General features: G+C 44.9%; 1 protein-coding gene across 2 annotated transcripts in view; it reads left to right on the top strand.

The window, feature by feature from the left end:
• garnl3 (GTPase activating Rap/RanGAP domain like 3) overlaps positions 1-22,013 on the top strand; it is a 488,036-nt gene that overhangs the window by 185,436 nt on the left and 280,587 nt on the right. The gene's annotated exons all lie outside the window — the stretch shown is intronic.

The following is a 22,013-nucleotide window of genomic DNA, read 5'->3' as shown; positions in this document are numbered from 1 at the left end:
GATAACATGCCAGAGATCAAGGCCACAGCACCCATTGCGAAAGCTGGATTTTGTGGACATTGGAGACTGTCTGAGGCTCAGCCTGTGCTTTTCAAAGATCAAAGTAAATATATTATTAAAGTGCATACATGCCAATCATATACTACCCTGAGATTCTTCTTCTTGCAGGCATTCACAGTAAATACAAAGACAATAGGACCTACGAAAAGCTGCACACAGCAAAGACGTACAAACAGCCAATGTGCAAAAGACAACGAATTCTGCAAATGCAAATAAAAAAACTAAATAATAATAAATAAATGAGCAATAAATATTGAGAATATGAGACGAAGCTTCCTTGAAAGTGAGCCCAAAGGTTGTGGGAACAGAGTTAGGATAAATGAAGTTGAGTGAAATTATCCCCTCTGGTTCAAGACCCTGTTAAAGTGGTAATAACTGTTCCTGAACCAGGTGTTGTGGGTCCTAAGGCTCCTGCACCTTCTTTTTGATGGCAGCAGTGAGAAAAGAGCATGGCCTTTTAGAATGAACTTGGACTACAGAACTCTCCAAGTAATGGCAGCAACTGCTGAATACTCTTTCTCCCTCGGTCATAGGAAGCAGTCTGTTGTTGCAAATGGTGGTCAGGTTGCCATATTCCAAGTGCAGGCCTTTTTCATTTTGAATCTGCATTAACCTTCAGATAAGCAAGACAGACATCTGTTTACCCCGCCCCCCCCCACCATATCTCTCTCCGACCAACCAGCCATCTGATTGTCTGGGAATGGATTGATGCAGAAATTAAAATGGTGCTTTTGGAAGGGCAAAGTAAATGCGCATTTACTAATTGCCATGTGAATGTTCATGTCTTTTAGCTGGTTAATAGGGCCCACTTCCCCTTTTCCCCCTCTCTTCCTCTTTTCCTACTTCCCCACCACCTTTTCCCATTCCCCCTTCCTCCTCCTCTCTGTCTTTGACCTCTTCACTCTCTTCTCCTTCCCCATTCCCCCTTCCCTCTTCCTGCTTCCCCTTTCTCCCTTCCCCTTCTCCCTCTTCGCCCTCCTCCCCCTCTCGTCCCCTTTTCCTACTTCCCCACCACCTTTCCCCATTCCCTCTTCCTCTTCCTCTCTGTCTTTGACCTCTTCGCCCTCTTTGCCCTCTTCCCCTTCCCCATTCCCACTTCCCCTTCCCTCTTTCCGCTTCCCCTTTCTCCTTTCCCCCCTCTCCCTCTCTCTGTCTCTCCACCTCTCTGTCTGTCTCTCTGTTAATCCCTCTCCTGCCCTTCTCCCTTTCCCTTTCCCTCTTTATCCCATCCCTCTCCCTTTCTCACCCTCCCTCTCCCTTTCTCACCCTCCCTCTCACTCTCTCCCCCTTCCCCTTGCTCTCTCTCTTCCCCCTCCCTCCTTCTCTGTAAGCTGCACCCTCTTCCCCTGTCACTCTGTGTATTATTCACTATGTCTGCCAACCTGTCTCTCCGTTGCTCCCTGAATCAACTCCCTGTCATCGCTGCACTCTACCTTGCTATCTCTCCCACTGCAGAATCCCTTCTGTTTATGATCTGTATTTTTGTCTTGTCTTTCAGCAGCAGTACAGTGCAAAGAGCAAATTAGTATAGATTTAAAAACTACATATATAGTGCAAAACAGCTGAATAATGAGGTGGTGTTTGTGGGTTCAGAAGGCGGATGGCAGATGGGAAGAAGCTGCTGATGAATGGGTTGGTGTGTATCTCCTGTACCCCCTCTCTGGTGGTGGGCATGTCCCAGTGATGAGGGTCCTTAGTGATGTGCTCCTTCGGTGAAGGTCTGGTACGGATGATCGTTGGAGATGCTTTATTTTGGGTGGAATTCCGAATCATGGCCTCACCCAGCTGTTCCCGTAGGTTTAATGTGCCATTAGCAGTGTGTTCCCTTTTGGTCTCCACCCTTAAATGAAGAAAAGCATCCTATGATGCTTCCATGTCCAAAAGTTTGGTCAAAGGTGAGGGTTTTTAGGAAACATCTTAAAGAAGGGAGGCAGGGTGGCAAAGAAGTTTGGGAAGCAAAACCTGGAGGTGAGGACTTCAGCAGTCGAAGGGATGGCCATTTTGTATTTGGAGATACAGTTCGGTAATAGGCCCTTCTGACCCAATGTGTCCACACCACCCAATTACATTCATGTGACCCATTAACCTACGAACCCGGACCAAGTGCACGTGCGCCGGTCGTGCATGCAGCCTGGTACAGCCGTTCCGATCTATTCTTACTTTCTTCTTCTTACTTTTTAATTTACGTTATTTTTTGTATTTTTTTTCTCACGGTAACACGTCGAAGCTGCACCCTCTCTAACATGCTGGTAGAGAGGGTTTTATTTGGGTTTTCTTTAGCTCTGGAAATGGTTACATCCCGAAAAGCAGGACAGAAGCAAGGTCGCATTGTGTATTTCACGGACCAGCAAATCCCGGCCGGCTTAGCAAACAGAGCGGTGGACACCCCTGCTGAAATCCGGAGGAAAACACACAGAGGATGCAGAGGGGGATCACAAAGCCGAGGAAAGAGGACCGGGTCGAGACAACAGAGACTCTTGGAGAAGAGGATTTCGGTGGATAATACCGTTCCGGCTGACCGGAAGTGCACTGAGAGCGGTAAGCGTAAAGGAGTTGGGTGCTTACTGTTCTGGCTAACAACGGATGGTGCAAGCCGGAGTATATTACGATTGAGGAACGTGTTTGCAGACTGGATATTGAACTTTTTACTGTTGGACTTCGGCCACATTCCACCATGATACAACACTTGGCGGCACGGGAGGTCGTTCCTGCCTGTGGCCATCGAACGCACAGCTCCTTCCGTGGAGGGTCAGCCGCCCTGAGCCAATAGACTGGTCCTGGACTTATTTTACATCTGGCATTGTTTGCATTTTGGTGTTTGATTGTTGGGGTTTTTTGTATTGCTATATTTACACTGTATTCTAGGTTGCTGCGGCTATAACGAAACCCAATTTCCCTCGGGATTAATAAAGTACATCTATCTATCTATCTCTTTTAGATGTGGGAGAAAACTCACACGGACATGAGGAGAACGTACAAACTCCTTACAGACATTGGCAGGTATTGAACCCTGCAGTGGCAGGTGTGGAACTGAATGAGTGTTACGCTACTATCCCCCCCAACCCCCACTGTAGTGGAAGAGTAATTAAATAAGCATCCTCAAGAGCTCTGAGCTGAAGAAACACTGAGATCTCAGACAGAGGCCAGCCACAAAATCAGAAACAGAACCATTCCCAGGGCGTGCAGTGAGCTGGTGTTGTGAGTACAGACCATCGGTAACGCTGAGTTCGGGGGCAGGAATGCCCATGTTGCCTTCTATCTGCTTGAACTGCAAAGACAAACTCAATTTGTGGCCCAATTTGCATTATCTGCTAATTTCAATTGAAGTGATTCAACAGCAGTGATTGTCCTCCTGCGCACTCTGATCAATTTACATTGTTTAATTCAAATTACCAGATAATTAATTTTCCTAAACTGAAGTTGACAAGAGCAGAATGCGTTTGTTTACACGGGTAGACCTGGTGTTACGAAGATCGTAAGGTTTGACAGGCTTGAGGATGCGTTGACGTGTTCTGTATTATCGTCACATGGCTCCTTCTGATAGGGTAGGCGGAGGGAGGGAGTGTGTGAATTCTATCATCTCTGCAGGCTGCATTGTTGAGGTGTCCACATGGAATACTCCTGAGGGGTTTGCCTGTCATGCACCGTCTGGTGCTCCCCACAGTGCCTTGTGCGCTGATGGCTCCCAGGTTGATTCTTTGCCAGGAGCAGAAACATCCAAAGCCAATCCTGAGGTAATTATTGCTGGTTACAGGACCCATGTTATACTCCCCTGTCAAATGAGATGTGAATCCCTCCATTGAATGCAATGTGACTTTTCAGTCAAGTGTAGTACAGCTCTCTCTGTCTGAAACCCTCGTGTACACATCAGGCAGCACCGTCACTTCTCCATCAAACACAAAGCCACGCTCCCTCTTTTATAAACATAGGAGTTTCTGCAGATGCTGGAAATCAAGAGCAACACACACAAAATGCTGCAGGAACTCAGCAGGTCAGGCAGCATCTATGGAAGTGAATAAATAGTTGATGTTTTAGGCCGAGGCCCTTCGTCAAGATTGGAGATGCATGGTCTGGCTGAAATACCCACCATTACAGGGCACACTATCCAGAGATTTGGAAAATTAATCCAATCCTATCTGAGCAGATAGAGAACTTAAATTCAAGCAATTAAATAAATCAATGAAATGTTAAGTGTCAATAATGATGATAGAAATTGTCACAATAAAATGCCCAATGGCCCTTAAAGTTCAAAGTAAATTTATTATCAAAGCACGAAGGAGAGAAGGAAGGGGAAGGAGTGAAGAAGGGACAGAGAAGGAGGGGAGAGTGAAGGGAAGGGATAGGGAGGGAGGGGAGAGTGAAGGGAAGGGATGGGGGGGAGGGGAGAGTGAAGGGAAGAGATAGGGAGGGAGGGGAGAGTGAAGGGGAGGGACAGGGAGGGAGGGGAGAGTGAAGGGGAGGGACAGGGAGGGAGGGGAGAGTGAAGGGGAGGGACAGGGAGGGAGGGGAGAGTGAAGGGGAGGGACAGGGAGGGAGGGGAGAGTGAAGGGGAGGGACAGAGAGGGAGGGGAGAGTGAAGGGAAGAGATAGGGAGGGGAGAGTGAAGGGGAGGGACAGAGAGGGAGGGGAGAGTGAAGGAGGGGAGAGTGAAGGGAAGGGACAGAGAAGGAGAGAAGGAACAGAAGGAGGGGAGAGTGAAGGGAATGGAGGGGCTGAGCTTTGATGTCAGTGGTTTGGTTAGGGTTGGAGCTGTTATTTCAGTAGCAATGGCAGTTGAAGTTGGAACACTTGCCATTGTGCCAGGGACAGGTGTGGGCCGCATCATTGACTGGGGTTGAATCTGACGTCGGGGTCAGCAGAGCCACAGGGGTTTACCAAGGGGTTTGGTGCCCTGGGAGATTGCTGTTGAATGCTCAGTCGCCATCACCCCCTCTCCTGCTGATGCTGAGCTGAAGAAAGCCCTTGTATTAACAGCAGCAAATGCATCCCAGGCAAGGTGAAAGGAGTAAGTTGTTTCTGGAAAGAAGTTAAAGCCCAGCTGGTGGGCACCAACTCCAACCCTTGCCAAGCTTCCATTGCTGACTCACAGGGACGTGGGCAGAGGGGAGCCTGTGAGCTTTCTATCGCTTGCTGATAAAGGCTGCTCCCTCCCCCATTCGTTAAGTCAAAGAAAACAACAGCCTAATTTTAATTAGAGAAACATTCTCGGCCTAATCCACTCGGTGTGAGCAGCAGCCTTCAGTAATAAGCTTGTGAGTTTGCCCACAGTTTGTCAGTCAAATGCAGTACTGGGAGCTGTTGATAAGAGACTCGTGTGAATCTCATTTCCAACAGCTCCGTGGAAATTCAGTGCCTCTGAGTGACACGTTCTTGCCGAGAAATTGGATCACACCTTTCTTAGTGTTACATGGAGCTGCTCAGCTGAACCTTCAGTCTGGTGAATGTATGGTGTAGCTGTCCAAGTCTGTGACAGAGCGGAATGGGAATGGATGTCCATGGGCTCTTGTCCTCGGAGCCTTGCTGCAGGTTGGGAACTCCTACTCAGGACTTAGGACAGAGATACCTACAGAGGGCACCGCTGAGGCATAGTATATTGCAGTGACCCAGGTTCAGTTCCACCGCTGTCTATAAGCAGTTTCTATGTTCTCCCCGTGACCGAATGACTTTCCTTCATGTGCTCCCGTTTCCTCTCACATGTCAAAGATGGACATTTAGGGTTTGTGAGTTACGGGCGTGCTACGTTTGCACTGGAAGCTTGGAGACACTTGTGGGCTGCCTAGTACAAAACTCACTAATTTGATGTAAACGATGCGTTTCACTGTATGTTTCAATATTTTGATGTGACAAATAAAGCTAATCTCTTTAAATAGGCCCTATGGCCAATGATGCCTGTGCCAACCAGGATGCTAAATTAAACTAATCCCCTCTACAACTGATCCATTTCTTTCCATTCCCTGTTCATGCGACTACTTAAATGCCTCCTAAACACCATAGGAGAGTACAGCAGGAGAAGAAGCCACCCAACCCACAATGTTGTACAAAAACAGCTAAACAGCAGATTAAAACACCCAAACACCATCCCTCCTACCTACACGATGTCCAGATCCCTGCATCTTCCTTACATCCACGTGCCTGTCTGAAAATTTCTTAAAAGCCTCTAATGTATTTGCCTCTACCACCACACCAGGCAGTGCATTCCAGGCATCCACCTCTCTCTGAGTAAAAAATTTACCCCTCACATCCCCCTTGAATCTATCCCCTCTTACCTTCAATGCATGCCCTCTGGTATTAGACATTTCAACCCTGGAAAACAAATAATCTCTGTCCACTCTATCTATGCCTCTCATAATCTTGTAAACCTCTAACAGATCTCCCCTCAGCCTCTGGCGCTCCAGAGAAAACAACCCAAGTTTATCCAGCCTCTCATGGTAGCACATGCCCTCTAAACCAGGCAGCATCCTGCTAAACCTCTTCTGCACCCTCTCCAAAACCTCAACATCCTTCCTATAGTGGGACGACTGGAACTGTATGCAGTACTCCAGATGTGGCCTAACCAGAGCTTTATAAATTTACAACATAACCTCCTGACTTTTGAACCCAATGCCTCGACTAATAAAAACACGCATTCCATAAGCTTCTTAACCACCTTATTGACCTGTGTGGCCACTTTCAAGGACCTATGAACATGGATCCCAAAATCCCTCTGCTCAACAACGCTGTTAAGGACCTTGCCCTTAAAGGTGTACTGTCTGTTTGCATTTGCCTAACCGAGGTGCAACACCTCACATTTATGGGGGTTAATCTCCATCTGCCATTTCTCAGCCCATATCTACAACTGATCTATATTATGCTGTATTCTTTGCCATTTTTCTGCACTATCCACAACTCTACCAGTCTTGGTATTATCTGCATATTTACTAACCCACCCATCTGTGTTTTCATCCAAGTCATTTATATACATTACAAACAGGCGAGGTCCCAGCACATATCCCTGCGGAACTCGACTAATTACAGATCTTCAGCTCCAACCACTATCCTCTATGTATCTGCTTCCACTTCTGCCCCTGAAAGCCCATTCCAGGCACTGATCACAAGAGGCTGCAGAGGGCTGTAGACTCCCATCGGCTCAGGATCCTCCCCACCATTGAGGACGTCTTCAAAAGGTGGCGCCTCAAAAAGGTGGCATCCAACATTAAGGACCCTCACCGTCCAGTTCATACCCTCTTCTCATTACTACCAGTGGGGAGGTACAGGGGCCTGGAGACCCTACCACTGGGGAGGTACAGGGACCTGGAGACCCTACCAGTGGGGAGGTACAGGGGCCTGGAGACCCTACCAGTGGGGAGGTACAGGGGCCTGGAGACCCTACCACTGGGGGAGGTACAGGGGCCTGGAGACCCACATTTATATTTATTTATAGAGAAACAGCGTGGGAATAGGCCCTCCCAGTCCTTTAAGCCGCTCCAGCCAGCAATCTCCCGATCTAATCCTAGCCTAATCACAGGACAATTTACAATGACCAATGAACCTACAGTACTAATTGATACATCTTTGGAAAGTGGGAGGAAACCTGAGCACCCAGAGGAAACCCGTGCGGTCACAGAAGAACGATGCAGAAACAGGTTCTCCCCCTTCCTCAATTGTTTTCTGAATGGAACACTAACTTTTTTGTTTGTTTGTTTACTTTTTTAAGATTATGAGAACACTTAGTCCTCTTTTATTGTCATTTAGAAATGCATACATGCATTAGGAAATGATACAATGTTTCTCCGGAGTGATATCACAGAAAACAGGACAAACCAAAGACTAACACTGACAGAACCACATAATTATAACATATAGTTACAGCAGTGCAAAGCAATACCATAATTTGATGAAGAACAAACCATGGGCACGGTAAAAAAAATTTATTTATATATGTAATTTATATCTTATATTTTGCACTGTATTGCTGCCACAAAGCTTCAAATTTCACTGTCTTGACTATTTACCTATCCTCACCTCGTGTAATTTATGAACTTCTATCATGAATGTCTGTGGACTAACTCTCTTTGTGTACTTCAGTTCAGAACACTACTTGCTTGCATTGTTTTTTGTTTGCACAATTTTGTTCCCCTGCATGTTGGGTGTTTGATGACCTTTTTCATGTTTTTTTGGGTTTCTTTATTACTTTATTTTGTGTGGGCACGTGGCCAAGTGGTTAAGGCATTGGACTAGTGACCTGAGGGTCGTGAGTTCGAGCCTCAGCCGGGGCAATGTGTTGTGTCCTTGAGCAAGGCACTTAATCACACATTGCTCTGCGACGACACTGGTGCCAAGCTATATGGGTCCTAATGGCCTTCCCTTGGGCAACATTGGTGGCGTGGAGAGAGGAGACTTGCAGCATGGGCAACTGCTGGTCTTCCATACAACCTTGCCCAGGCCTGCGCCCTGGAGAGTGAAGACTTTCCAGGCGCAGATCCATGGTCTCGCAAGACTAATGGATGCCTTAAATTTCTTTATTTTATTTTATTTCTTTATAAAGTACTTTGAACTTTATTGCAGAGGTGCAAAACCCCTAGGGCCATAGAGATTTACAAATTTCTGCCACCATCAGGAGGTGAGCAATAGATGGCCACTCTGATTGCTTTGCCATTGTGCCATCCTGATATCCGTGGCTGGACACGGTGGAGCAGTGGCTGGGGAAGTGGACAGGGAGAAGCTCAGTAGCTTTGAGGGCCACGGGACCAGAGCGGATGTTGAGGTCAGTGTCTCTGTCTCTCTCTTCAGATGGACAGCTGTTGGTCAGGTGGACACTGAACCCCAGAACACAGCCAGGAAGTGGAGCAGGTACCCCAGAGAGGGGTCTGAACATTGTTGGCTGGGTTTGGAGTCAGGTCAGGGAAAGGGAAGGGACATGGTGCAGGAAGGCACTTGCTCACTGGGGCAAACTGTTGGAGAAACTCAGTATGTATCTATGGAGGGAAATAGAGGCTCAACTGGACTGGAAGATAGAGAGGAGACATCCAGTATAAAGAGGTGAAGGGATGGAGCAAGAGCAGGCATACTGATAGGTAGATCCTGGTTACGAGGGGTGATAGGCAGATGGAGGAGAGAAGAGTGGAAATAATGACAGAGGTTGGGAGGTGGTAAATGGATCCTGGTTATGAGGGGTGATAGGCAGATGGAGCAGAGAAGAGTGGAAATAACGACAGAGGTTGGGAGGTGATAAGTGGATCCTGGTTACGAGGGGGTGATAGGCAGATGGAGGAGAGAAGAGTGGAAATAACGACAGAGGTTGGGAAGTGACAAATGGATCCTGGTTATGTGGAGTGATAGGCAGATGGAGGGGAGAAGAGTGGAAATAACGACAGAGGTTGGGAGGTGGTAAATGGAGGCAACAGAGAGCTTCAGATGATGGAATCAGATGGGAAAGGAAGGTGGAGCATGGGACGGAGTAAGGGAGGTGGGCAGATAGGAACTGTGAGGGAGGGAAGAGGCACTGAAGGAGGAGTGTGTGGGTGATGGGTAGAGGAAGAGGCGATAGGAATGGACAGAAACTGGGTGATGGGGAGGCTGGGGGCTTTGTGGGGCAATTGTGGGAGGAACTAGGTGGATTAAAGGGAGAAGGAGAGTAAAGGGACAGAGGGGGGAGCAATTCGCTTGAAAATGGAGAAATCAGTGCTCATGCCATCAGACTGTAAACTGCCTGGGTGCTGTTAATTGGGACGCACTTTTAGCTGGAGGACTCCTGATGTCAAGACTAACTTTAAAGTGCTACTCAATGCTAGAATCTGCAGCTTCATTCTACTATTCAAATGCCGTGCCTTGTCCTCCTTTCTGGAGTCTGGTTAACCTACCCCATCCTGCTTCCTCCTCCCACACCCTTCCCCTCCCAACCAGTCACCACTGGCAAGGATTGGCAGAAGAGTTCAGATTTGCTTTGTATATTTATGCTTCCCATCGTTGAACCTCCCCATGCTGAGCAATTCTAATGAAAAGGTCAGTGACCTGAAAGATTATCAGAATCAGGTTTACTATCACTGAAATATGTCGTGAAATTTGGTGCTTAGCGGCAGTAGTATGGTGCTATACTTAAAAATACTATATATATGAAAATTAAAGTAAGTAAGTAGTGCCAAAAGGAAGTGAAAATTGTGAGGTCTTGTTCCTGAATTGGTTCATTGTTTATTCAGAAATCCGATGGCAGAAGGGAAGAAGCTGTTCATAAAATATTGAGTGTGTGTCTTCAGGTTCCTCTACCTCCTTGTTGAGCAAGATAACAATCGTCGAGGCCGAGAACACAAGACAAACAGGTGTTCAGCACCATCTGCCTGTGTTTGACTGGTCTCCCTCTCTTCTTGCATCAATCATTGGTTGAGAGATGCAGGAGGCTTGGGCCTCACTCCGGTAGGTTCGGGAGCAGTTGCTGCCAAGTGGCCATCGGGCTCCTGGATCGGCCTCACGCACCTCAGCACTGAACTGACTCCACACCCCGTGGACTCGCGTTCGGAACTCTGCAGCTCGTGTTCTACGTGTTATCTCTTTACCTTTTTTCTTTTTACTACTTGGGCAATTCGTTTGCTTTTGCACACAGGATGCGTGGTGGTCTTTGTTGTGTGTGTCTTTTTTGTGGATTCCATTGTATTTCTTTGTTTTGTGAGTACCTGCAGGAAGATGTGTCTCAAGGTTGTATATGTGTCCATACTTCGATAGTAAATTTGAACTTTGAAGACACTCTGAGTTTATTTCAAATCTCAAACAAAACATTTAAGTTGATCTGTTGTTAACACTAGTTAAACTTGTGACATTGTTTGTTGTTTAGCACTAGCTATGGCCATAATTTATTAATAATTTAACAGCAGTTAAACTATAGTTATTGTCTTCTAATGGTTGCTATTAATTCTGGGACAGTAAGGCCTTTTCCTTTACGATCAATGGATCGTTGGTCAGGTCTCTTTCCAGAACCATTGTAAGGTTGCATTCACTTTTCCAGCCTCTTGCTCCATGGAACTGGTTTGCCGGACAGCTGGCATGGAAACGCCAATGCCCTTGAATAGAAAGTCCTGCAAAAAGTAGTGGATACGGCCCCCAGTCCATCGCGGGTGAAGCCCTCCCCACCATTGATCACATCTACATGAAACGTTGTCACAGGAAAGAAGCATCCATCGTCAAGGATCCCCGCTACCTGGGACCTGCTGCCATCAGAAAGAAGGTACAGGAGCCTCAGGACTCACCCCACCAGGTGCAGGAACAGTTCTTACCTCTCAACCGTCAGGCTCTGGAACCAAAGGGGATAACAACTCAACTTCACATTCCATCAGTGAAATGTTCCCATAACCATTGTACTCACTTTCAAGGACTCTTCATCTCATGTTCTCAATATTTATTTTATTGTTTGTTATTATTATTATTTCTTTCTTTTTGTACTTGCACAGTTGGTTGTCTTTTGCATACTGATTGAATGCCCAAGTTGGTGCAATCTTTCATTGATTCTGTTATGCTTAGTATATGGATTTATAGAGTATGCCTACAAGAAAATGAATCTGAGGCTTGTATATGGTGGCATACATGTATGTTGATAGTAAAATTACCTTGAACGGTAGTGAACAGGGGAAGGAGAAGCCTTTCAGTTTTCTGTGTGTTGGTTCGCTGTTTAATTGCTTTTCGTGGGTGATTAGGGTAATTACAGAGTTTGCTGACTGCTGATAACTTGCTCAAAGCAACAATTAACAAAACTGCAAAAGAAAACTAAATTGAAAGAGTCATCTTTCCCTTGGCCTGCGGTGTATATCGTCTAAACCCATGAAAATTAAATCTTTTTTTGTTACCGGGCTTAATAAAATTCTGCTGCTTCCAGGAAGTTCCATGTTCAGTTTTGGTTACACTTTTTGAAGGGAATCTGTGCACAGGAAGCATCTTAATGGTAAGATACACTCAGTGGCCACTGTATTAGATATCTCCTGTACCTAATAAAGTGGCCATTAAGTGTGTGTTCACAGTCTTCTGCTGCTGTAGCCCATCCTCTTCAAGGTTCGACATATGATGATGATTAGATTATGAGGACACGCAGTCCCCTTTTATTGTCATTTAGTAATGCATGCGTTAAGAGATGCTCTTCTGCACACCACTGTTGTTATGCGTGGTTATTTGAGTTACTGTCACCTCCCTGTCAGCTTGAACCAGTCTGGCCATTCTCCTCTGACTCCTCTCATTAACAAGGCATTTTCACCCACAGAACTGCCACTCTCTGGATAGTTTTGTTTTTCCCACCAGTCTCTGTAAACTCTATAGAGACTGTTGTGTGTGAAGATCCCAGGAGATCAGCAGTTTCTGAGGTACTCAAACCACCCCGTCTGACACCAACAATCATTCCATGGTTAAAGTCACTTAGATCACATTTCTTCCCCATTCTGATGTTTGGTCTGAACAACAACTGAACCTCTTGACCGTGACTGCATGCTTTTATGCATTGAGTTGCTGCCGCATGTTTGGCTGATTAGATATTTGTATCATCAAACAGGTGTACAGTTGTACCTAACAAAGTGGCCACTGAATGTTTATGTCACTATATACTACCTTCAGATTGATTTTCTTGCAGGTATTTACAGAAGAAAAAGGAATACAATATAATTTACAGAAATAAACAGAGGAAGACTGACAAACCATGTGCAAGAGTAGACAGACTGTGCAAATGAAAGTAGATAAGACTGAGGACATGAGTGGTTAAGAATCCTTGAAAATGAGTTTGTAGTTTGTGGAAATTTAGATATCTTGGCGGCCTAATAACTAGTGATGGCAGGTGCGACACAGATATCAAATACAGAACAGCAATGGCAAAAGAAGCTTTCCAAAAAATGAAGACCATATTAACAGACAGAAAGATGAGCATGTACACTAAAACAGAATACTGCAGTGCTACATTTATTCTATCCTGACTTATGGAAGTGAATGCTGGACCATTTCTCCAGCAATGGAAAAGAGACTAGAAGCAGCTGAATTATGGTTCTACAGGAGAATGTTAAAAATATCATGGAACACACACTCATCAAATGAAGAAGTTCTCAGAAGAGCCCAAGCAGTTCGATCACTCATACCAACAATAAGAGAAAGACAACTCAGATTCCTAGGACACATCATGCGGAAAGATGAACTAGAAAAACTCATACTCTCTGGAAAGATTGAGGGGAGCAAACCTAGAGGAAGACCTCGGCTTATGTACATCAAAAGCATAGCTAGGTGGCTACACATTGAGGAAATGGAAGTCATCCAAAGAACGAAGGATAGATCTATATGGAAAACCATGGTCACCAAAGTCCACATTGGATATGGTACCTAGACAGACAGATAGTTTGTGGAAAAGTTCAGAGTAGCAGTGGTTGATGTTTTGCACACCAGCTGAGGAGTGTATAATGATTGTAGGTTAAGAACTCTTCCTGAACCTGGGACCTAAGGCTCCTGTACCTCCTGCATGATGGTAGTAGTGAGAAAGGGCATGGCCTGCATATTTTGGGTCTTTGATGATAGCTGCTGCTTTCTTGTGGCAATGCTCTTTGTAAATGTGCACAGTGGGTTTTGCCTGTGATGCATTGAGCTGTATCTACCACTTCCTGCAGCCTTTTTCATCCCTGAGCATTCCTGTTTCTATACCAGGTGTGATGCAACCAGTCAGGATTTTTGCATTAATGAGCAGGTGCATCTAATACGGTGGACACAAAGTGTAATTTCTGACATGGGGTACCAACTCCCCACAGGCAGGTGAGCATTTCTAAAAATCTCTAGGACTGAGTGGCTGGCGGACACCACCCTGAGAGGGAATGTCAGTGGGATATTGCAAAAGGTGCGTTTTGTTTTAGATCTTCTCTGAATATTAATGTTTCCAGCTTACACTCATTGGCCAGTTCATTGGACTCACCTCTCCACCTGCTCATTAATGCGGATATCTAATCAGCCAATCTTGTGTGCTGAAGAGCATCTCTGAATGCACTGCACATCAAACCTTGAAGTAGATGGGCTACGGCAGCAGAAGACCACAAACGTACATGTTATTAGGAGGTACCTAATAAAGTGCCACTACGTTGCTAGAGTTGGGGCATGTGGATGCAATGAGGTGGTGGGGGTTGAGAGGAGGAGATGAGACCTCCAGAAGTGTAAGCAGCTGAGGCTGTCACCCAGTGGACCCTCTCCAGACACCACCCCGGTCCTGTGCCCTGAGGCAGCTTTAACCTTTGACTTCCTTTCACCGTGGCAACCTGATTTACCACTCCCATGCCTTCCCTTTCTCACTCCAGTTCTTACAATTTCTGCTTTCTCCAGCAAAGTTCTCACGTTTGCTTCCTTTAAGTGCCAGATTTTCCAGGCAGCCACTGGGGCCACTTGCCACCAGATTTAAGTACATTAGCGCAGTACATATTGGAGCAGGAGTGGGCGAAGAGCCTGGTTAAGCCTACAGTCCCATTCAATTAGCTTATGACCGATTTAATAGTGTTTCCATTCCCCCAAACCTTTTGATGTTTTGTATGTTTTGTATGCCTTCAATGACTTAGCCTTGCCTATGAATCTGAGGCCTCTCTGTTGGTCAGGTTCGACCATGGATATTGCATCCTAACTGTCTAGATAAGCGAGCCAGGGCTGTATAATATGGAGGGCAAGCTGGTGCCCATGTTGCTCTCCATGCATCTAATGAACCCAAAGGAACTACAGAGCTTGATAGAGGTTGGCACCTGCAGTGCCGCAGGAGTTGCCAGTCAGTGTGATTTACTCCCGAAGCCTTCCCCATGAGTGGGTACAGCTGCAAGGCAGTGGAGGTTTGAGATCAGAGCTTTCCTTCTCTTAGGTAAGCTGTCAACGGCTGATGAGTCCAATCTGCCCAAAGCGACTGGCTTTAAGGCTCCAGTAACCTGCCTTTGCCCCTTCTCCTGTCAGTAGAAACGGTTTCACTAGACTTAGAAGCTAAGCCACAGGTGAAGGCCAGGAGCTGGACTTGGTTGCTCAGAGGCTATTTGAGGTGCACGTCATTGGGAGCATTTAATAGGTAGTATGAGCTTGTCCCCACTACCTGTCCCAGATATAACAACCTTAAAGAACCTCCCCATGAAAATTCCTGGGGAAAAAATCCTTCCTGCCTCCATGTTAAGGGATAATCCCTTATTTTTAACAGAGTACTTCCTGTTTTCACAAGGTGACAGATCCCATCAGCCTCTACCCTGGTCAACTTTCCCAAAATCAGTGTACGTGTTTCCAAAAAAAGCACATCCCAGTATCATGAATTCCCGTGATATGTTAAATGGAAATGAAGATGTGTTGATAACTACCTCTAAAATTTGATGTTAGTGATCAATTATATGTTGTGTATCTGTTATGTATACAGTATACTTCACATCTGTCATCTGGAATTCTGCTTTTAGTATTTCATAGAGAGGCATTTCAATATTAAAGTTCCTATGTAAACACTGAGAATGAACATCTTATTTGTGAACATGCATCTCTCTCTCTCTCTCCAGGCTTTGTTGTCATGGTTTCAAATGTCTGAAATTTTCCAACTCAATATAGTCATTATATTAGAGAAGAAACAGGTTGTTATCAAGTACCGATGTGAAGGATAATGTTCGAGAGAATTAATTGTAATCATGAATCTTGTCTATCCCAAAAATATTTACAATTCTTGCCTATGCTGATTATAGTTATCCATCGTAGCTATTTGGGTGGTGAAATTTCTATCGGTATCATCATATCTGAGTATTAATGTTCTTTTTTCCCCCCTTTATTATACATTTCCAAAATAGCACCTATCATTTTCCTGCATTCCAATGACAGGAGGCTGAACTTTTCCTTGTAAAAGCAAGCCACTACTCCACTGGATCTAGGATCAGAGGGCACAGTCTGAGAATAAGATGTCTCTGTAGAACAAGAACATGCCCTCTTCTCATCGCAGCCATCAAGGAGGAGGTACAGGAGTCTGAAGGCACACGCTCGATATTTTAGACACAGCTTCTACCCCTCTTCCATCAGATTTCTGAATGGCCCATGAATAATTTGCTCTCATTTTTCACTACTTATGTATTGTTATCATATTTCTTATTGTCGTTGCGTATGTATTGCAAAACAATAAATTTCATGACATACACCAGAGGTGCTGTGTTTGCTGAGCCCTCAGCATTGTCAAGAACCCCTCCCATTCATCCCACAATCTCTTTGAGCACCTACAGTCAGGCAGGAGGTACCTCGTACAAGTACAAAGGCTGTTAGGCTGGGTAACCTCTTACCCCAGGATGGGAGACTTCTGAACACCCAGTACACATTATTTATGATACACTAGTAATAGTAGCACTGTGCATTTTAACTATATGTCCTATATGAACCTTAGGTCAACCTGGCCATCTACAGAATGCTTTTTTATCTGTTAATATTATTGTGTTATTATTATTTTATATGCTCCATGCAATATATGTACTTGGTCCCCGAGGAATATTGTTTCATTTAGCTGTATACATGTATACGGTTGAGTGCCATTAAACTTAACATTTGTCTGTCTGTCTGTCTAGGTACCATATCCAATGCGGACTTTGGTGACCATGGTTTTCCATATAGATCTATCCTTCGTTTTTTGGATGACTTCCATTTCCTCGATGTGTAGCCACCTGGCTATGCTTTTGATGTACATAAGCCGAGGTCTTCCTCTAGGTTTGCTCCCCTCAATCTTTCCAGAGAGTATAAGTTTTTCCAGTTCATCTTTCCGCATGATGTGCCCTAGGAATCTGAGTTGTCTTTCTCTTATTGTTGGTGTGAGTGATCGAACTGCTTGGGCTCTTCTGAGAACTTCTTCATTTGATGTGTGTGTGTTCCATGATATTTTTAACATTCTCCTGTAGAACCATAATTCAGCTGCTTCTAGTCTCTTTTCCATTGCTGGAGAAATGGTCCAGCATTCACTTCCATAAGTCAGGATAGAATACATGTAGCACTGTAGTATTCTGTTTTTAGTGTACATGCTCATCTTTCTGTTAATATGGTCTTCATTTTTTGGAAAGCTTCTTTCGCCATTGCTATTCTGTATTTGATATCTGTTAATATTTGTCAGTGATAATAAATGAGATTCTGATTGTGTAGATAGCTGGTTAAGATGGACAGCTCTGATTAAGTATATTAAACACCCATTAAAACACCTGTCCCATAGAACTGCCTCATAAATAACCAGAAGTAGCCACATTACTGTATTCAAGGTAGATCTGTTAATCCTGTGTTTCTTACGTCAGAGTTTAGAGGGGAACTTGACCGTGCAAGATCGCTCCTACTGTGAGCAGTTCGCCTGCTCCAGCCATGATGGAGGGAGAAGTGGTTTCAAATATCGGAAAACTGAAACATTAGATCCACCCTCCAGGGCAGTGCTGGCCAAACAAAACAACAAAAGCAAAAAGCTGGATGATTAATAGTCAAGGTTGTGTTGGAGAGGTAGAGAATTCTGGCACCCTACTAACTGATGATGCCTATCCTGGATATCGGTGGTGAATTGCTTAGAAACTCGTTTGTGGCGGATGATATCAAACGTGTTCAATACTAATGACAGTGTGCTGAGCACTGCCTTGGAAATTTGATGTTAGTGATCAATTATGCATTGTAGAGACAAGCTTGAACATCTTGCAGTAATGGGAAAATTGATGGAAGAAAAAGTCACCGTCAACAGCACGTAGCATTCATGAGTTACATCAAAGGATGGACAGACAAAAGTTTTAAGGAGCTTATTACAACTTCTCACATTAAAAATAGAGGGAAGACCATGATACCCAGGTCATATGACATGGCACAGGATGATGATAATAATGATAAAACACAAGAAATTCTTCACATGCTGGAAATTCAAAACAAAATGCACAAAATAGTGGAGGAGCTCGGCAGGTCAGGCAACATCTATGGAAATGAAAACACAGTTGAAGTTTTGGGCTGAGACCCTTCTTCAGGACTGGAAAGGAAGCGGGGGAAGACACCAGAATAAAATGGTGTGGCGAAAGGAAGGAGGCTAGCAAGAAGATGATCGATAAAGCCAGGAGGGTAGGGAATGTAAAGGAATGGAAAGGAAGGAATCTGATAGGAGAGGAGAGTGGACCATGGGAGAAAGGGAAGGAGGAGAGGGACCCAGGGGGAAATGATAGGCAGGTGAGACGAGGGAAAAGGCCAGAGTGGGGATAGACGAAGATAGGATGGGGAGAGAAAAAGTTTTTTTTCACCAGAATGAAAAATCAATTTTCATGTCATCAGATTGGATTGTGGTTTTGTTGTGTAAGCACTTTGCATCTGTCCTCTAGAACTTTGCTCTTCATATTTCATTTTGAGGCATTTCATTATTAAAAGTTCCAACGTAAACATTTAGAATGAACATCTTGTATGTGAGCATGCACCTGTCTGTCTGCAAGCTCTGTTGCTATGGTTTTAAATTACTACAAGTTTCCAACACCAATGCAGACTTCATATTAGAGAACAAACTGGTAATTATCAATTGTCTATAGATTATGTTCAAGACATTACCTAAAATCATAAATATTATCTTAACCAACCATAGTTACAACTCCTGTCTTCTGTGATTATAGTTATAAATAGTGCTCTACACCACGTATGTGGATCCCGGATTGGCCTATATCGATAGACAATGCCGCTGCTGCTTGAGAGGAGTTTATATGTGACCGCGTGGGTTTCCTCCAGTCCAAATACGTACCGGTGGTAGGTTGATTGGTCATTGTAAATTATCCCGTGATTAGGCTAGGGTTAAATCGGGAGGTTCCAGATGGCACGGCTCAAAGTGCCAGAAGAGCCTGATCAATAAATAAAAAACCTCAGGAGAACATCACAGTCAACTCGCGTTATCACACTAATACTATTACTACTCTAAATAGTTATTAATAGTTATTAATTCCATCTATTCTGGTAATGAAATTTCTAACATTATATAGAGTCACAGCACAGAAACAGGCCCTTTGGCCCATCTAGTCCAAGCCAAACTATCATTCTGCCTCGTCCCATTGACCTGCACATGGGCCACGGTCCTCCATACCCATGTAGTTATCCGAACTTCCCTTAAATGTGGAAATAGAACTTACATCCACTAACCTCTCCACACCTTCTGAGTGAAGAAGTCTCCACTCATGATCCTTGTAAACATTTCAATTTTCACCCTTAACCCATGACCCGGTTATGGATGAGGGGTAAAATATTTAAAGTCAACATGTCACTCAGAGTGTGGTGACAGCGTGGAACGAGCTGGAAGGGGTAGATGCAGATTTGATTTCAACCTTTAAGAGAAATTTAGACGGGTACGTGGATGGGAGGGGTACGGAGGGTTATGGTCTGGGTGCAGGTCGATGGGACTAGGCAGAATAATAGTTCTGCACAGACTAGGTGGCCTGTTTTTTTTTTAATTACGTGCAATCGTGAACAATAGCCAGATCAGAAATGCCGATCAAGTTAACTAGTTCCCAGAGAGAACTCTGATAGGCCAACCAGATGGTTCACTGCTGCTCAGAGAACAGGCACAAGGGTCGCGAGCCCCTGTACCCCAGAAGCACGCCTGAGCGGTGCGGCGGAGGTATATGACCTGATCGGAAAGCATCATGTTGACTCATAACAGAACGTGTTCATGGTGGAACAGCTTGGTCAAGGATGGGGTGATCAGCACAGATGGACAAATTATACCTCCACTACCCAACAATTTTTGTATTGTAGTTTTCTATTACTCTAATGAAAAACTTGCATAGAGCATCAGGCAGAAGATACAAAAGTCTGAAAACTCAAGGATAGCTTCAACACTGATATTATAGGACCAGCATGATAGGATGGCCTCTATTCCTCACAAACTACTTTGTCATGGGCTTGCACCTTATTGCCTGCCTATATTGCACTTTCTCAGTCACCGTGACACCTTCTTCTCTATTCTGTTATTGTTGTCCCTTCTACTACCTCAGTGCAGGATGGCATGTTGGTCCAGTTGGGCTGAAGGGCCTGTTTCCAAGTTCTGTGCTGACGTGCATGCACAGCTGGCCAGCGGTGCCTCGTGCACCTGTCAGCCAGCCATCAGCATGCACCAGTCCATTGCTGGGGTGGGGGGAAAGCTCCTTAAAATATGCAATTCTGTGTGTTATCCTGCTCTTAAATGATTTATTTTGCTGTGATCCAGCAGAAATGTATCTCTGGTTACATCAGTCCTCTGACAGAAACTCCTGAGGCAGTGGGCTATTTAAATCAGCGGCAAGGACTTAAAAGAGATGACATTTTTCTTATTATTGCATTGCTTACTGTAGTGCTGTGCCCTGTGGGCCCTCTGTGCCCTGCCACAGAAAGGCTTGGTGGGAGTGCTTCTAAACATTGTGCTTCCTGTCCAAGACCTTTCTTAAAGTGTTTTTTATAGAAAGATAAAGAATTGGAGATAAAAGCTTGCATTCTTCCTGCAAACACTTAGCCTGGAGGGAATTTGACAATATTTGTATAGCTGCTGATGGACTGTGAATGTTTTGTGGAGAGTTAAGTTGGTGACAAAAGCTGAATGCAAAGTTCAAAGTCAAAGTAAATTTATTATCAGATAAATATATGTCACCATATGCATCACTGAGATTTGCTTTTCTTGTGGGCATTCTCAATGAATCTATAGAATTATAACCGTAACAGAGTCAGTAAAAGGCCGCAGCAACTAGGGTGTTCAATCAGTGTGCAAAAGTCAACCAACTGTACAAATAAAGAAAAAAATATTTATTTATCTATTTATTGAGGTATAGTGTGGAATAGGCTCTTCCAGTCTTTTGAGCCATGCCACCCAGCAAGCCCCCTGGACAATTTACACTGACTAATTAAACGACCAGCCAGTATGTCTTTGGGCTGTGGGAGGAAACCAGAGCCCCCAGAGTGGAGTGGTCACGGGGTTGGGGGAATGTACAAACTCCTTATAGGCAGCAGTAGGAAATGAACCAGGCTCACCTGTACTGTAAAGCATTGTGCTAACAACTGCTCTACCACACCACAATATTTAAGAGCCTTGGCAATAAATACTGAGAACATGAGATGAAGAGTCATTGAATATGAGCACTATACTGGCTGCTTAAGGCCCTTTGTGCTGATGTGCAACGGCCTGTCTCTACCACCACCCCTGGCAGGGCATTTCACGTACCCACCACTCTCCCTGTAAAAAAAAATATCTCTGACGTCCTCCCTATAAATTCTTCTAAAGCGCCCCTTGTATTGGCCATTTCCATTCGGGGAAAACGTTTCTGACTATCCACTGTTTATCATCCTGTGCGCCTCTAATGAGTCACCTCTCACTCTGCTTCGCTCCAAAGAGAAAAGCCCTAGTTCGCTCAATCTATCTCCATAAGACATGCTTCCTAATTCAGGGAACATCCTGTTAAATCTCCTCTGCACCCTCTCTAAAGCTTCCAATTCCTTCCTATAATGAGGTGACCAGAACTGAACACTAAGTGACCTGGTGTGGTCTAATCAAAGTTTTATAGAGCTGTAACATTACCTTGCAGCTTTTGAGCTCAATACCCTGACTAGTGAAGGCCATCATACCAAATGCCTTTTTAAACCATCCTATCAGCATGTACACACGAGGAAATCTGCAGATGCTGGAGCTTCAAGCAATGCACATCAAAGTTGCTGGTGCACGCAGCAGGCCAGGCAGCATCTCTAGGAAGAGGTACAGTCGACGTTTCAGGCCGAGACCCTTCGTCAGGACTAACTGAAAGAAGAGCTAGTAAGAGATTTGAAAGTGGGAGGGGGAGGGAGAGATCCGAAATGATAGGAGAAGACAGGAGGGGGAGGGATGGAGCCAACAGCTGGACAGTTGATTGGCAAAAGGGATATGAGAGGATCAGGGACGGGAGGCCTAGGGAGAAAAAAAGGGGGAGGGGGGAATCCCAGAGGATGGGTAAGGAGTTGGAGGCTACCCAGACGGAATATAAGGTGTTGTTCCTCCAACCTGAGTGTGGCTTCAT

This window comes from Mobula hypostoma, chromosome 21 (assembly GCF_963921235.1).
Source record: "Mobula hypostoma chromosome 21, sMobHyp1.1, whole genome shotgun sequence".
Taxonomy (NCBI): domain Eukaryota; kingdom Metazoa; phylum Chordata; class Chondrichthyes; order Myliobatiformes; family Myliobatidae; genus Mobula; species Mobula hypostoma.
This window is presented reverse-complemented; position numbering and strand designations above follow the sequence as displayed.